Below are 2,378 nucleotides of genomic sequence, written 5' to 3'. Positions count from 1 at the left end.
CACCCGTCTTCATCAGGACATCAAGCCGCTCTGTATGCCAGCACTGAAATTCTTCTGTGCTGACCTTATCTTGCTCAGCTGTCTGCCCTCACTGGGGACTGGATGTTTCACTGCTTTAATCATAATGAGAGCATCTGTCTGAAACTGGGGGCTGAGTACAGGTTCCGACCCCCCTCCTGACTGACCCCATTGGGTTTTGTCCAGAGACGGGAGGACTCGCTGCCTCAGGGACTGCCTGGAGGTAATTCTGAAAAGTTCAGTCCCTACACAGTGTCCTCAGACACTGCAGTGAATTCTGTCTCCCACCTCTCCTCCATCAACCACCCTCATCTGGGAAAGGGCCGCTTCTTGGGAATCATCGGAACCAAGGTTGCTGGTCCTCACGTGGTCCCATGAGGTCATGACCTTGTGGACCACCATCCGTTGTTTCCTCCTTCTTTGGTGACGTGCTCTGCAACGGCTTCTCCCTTGGGGATCGGTTCTGGCCTGTGAACAATACCTGCGTTGTCTGGGTGCAGGCAGTTCATGTAATGAGGTATTTCAGGGCTTGATACACAGCAGTCAATAAGCGGTCCTTGCGCTCCTGTCCCCAAAGGGCCAGGATCTGGGATGAATCTGCCTCTGCTGAGGCATGAGGGGGTGCGCAAGGGCATTAGACAGCTCTGCGGGTATCCCCTGTTCTTGGGGTGCCCCTTGAGGGATACAGAAGCCCACAAGACTCCATCCGTCAGGCTGAGCCATGGCTCACCAAGGAGCAGTGGCTTTCTCTTTGCTCTGGACACTTGTCCACGAAGCTGCTTCTACCTGGAAGACTGCCCCTGGCACTAAAGCCCCCTCCCACGTGGCCCTTTTCCTGTTCCAGGTGACTACACTACCCATGCGAGGTTATTTTTGAGCAGGAGACAGAGATGCTACGCCACTCACCTGGGTCTGCTGAGAAGGCCTTCTCTGTGCTTCAAACATTGTCCACTCATGTTCCACTCTTGTTGTTTGTTGTGGCTTGCTCAGTCCTGTCTGACCCTTTGTGACCCCGCGGACTATAGCCCGCCAGGCTCCTCTGTCCATGGGATTTTCCAGGCAAGAATGCTGGGGTGGGTTGCCATTTCCTTCTCCAGGGGATCTTCCCGACGCAGGGATAGAACCCACGTCTTTTACATCTCCTGAATTGCAGGCAGGTTCTTTACCACTAACATCACCTGGGAAGCAAGACTGGGAAGTTCCAGTCTTGCTCTTCCAATTAACAGAGGACGGGTAAAGCTCACGGGGATTACAGCTGGAGGAGGGCTGCGGAGGGTCACAGCCCTTCACAGGGATGGCTCAAAAGGCAGTGGGCAGAACACAGAGCCAAAATCATGCCCAGAGCGGGGCTGGCTGAGGTCAGTGTCTCTACCATGCCTGAGAGGTTAATGTCTCCGATGGCCCGATGGCCTTTGTCAATTACCTCGTTCAGCATCTCCAAGTAGCAAATTGGATGGATCCACCCAACCCAGTTTTGCCATTCTAAAATGCCTCTTCTCTCCCAGGATAGTAACACTTGCAGTTATTTTCCATTTCTCTTGTAGTTAAAACTTTGGAGTCATGTTGGATTTTTAAAAATTTATCTTATCCTTCATCTCTGATTGAGTCTATTCCCCTTCCACATCTTTGCTGACTCCACAATGGTTTGTAACTGCTTCATCTTGTCATACCTATGGATGACTTGCAGGATCTCCTGGACCTGGGGTCTCCAGGGTGGGGTGCATGAGACAACTGGGGTACAGGCAGAACATACTAAAACTTCTACTAACATGTATTTTAAACTAAATATAAGAGTGTTATATATCAAATGTTAATATTTGATCTATAATGTCACTGTAAGTCATTGTAGGTCATATCACAATGTATTCCGAGGGCCTTTTCTCTCATTAGATCATTTTCAGAATATTTTGATACATTTGGATGAACAAGATTAAATGGATTTATGGTTTATGTAATCTAGTTTCAACCAAAACTCAAAAGTGGACAAATAGCTTTCAAGAATTTAAAAGCTTTTCAAAAAAGTAATTCCCCTAGTTCAGTTCAGTTCAGTCGCTCAGTCGTGTCCGACTCTTTGCGACCCCATGAATCGCAGCACACCAGGCCCCCCTGTCCATCACCAACTCCTGGAGTTCACTCAGACTCACGTCCATCGAGTCAGTGAAGCCATCCAGCCATCTCATCCTCTGTCGTCCCCTTCTCCTCCTGTTCCCAATCCCTCCCAGCATCAGGGTCTTTTCCAGTGAGTCAACTCTTCGCATGAGGTGGCCAAAGTACTAGAGTTTCAGCTTTAGCATCAGTCCTTCAAAGAATCCTAGGGCTGATCTCCTTCGGAATGGACTGGTTGGATCTCCTTGCAGTCC

Source organism: Bison bison, unplaced genomic scaffold (assembly GCF_000754665.1).
Source record: "Bison bison bison isolate TAMUID 2011002044 unplaced genomic scaffold, Bison_UMD1.0 scf7180017864475, whole genome shotgun sequence".
Taxonomy (NCBI): domain Eukaryota; kingdom Metazoa; phylum Chordata; class Mammalia; order Artiodactyla; family Bovidae; genus Bison; species Bison bison.
Note: the sequence above shows the minus strand (reverse complement) of the source record.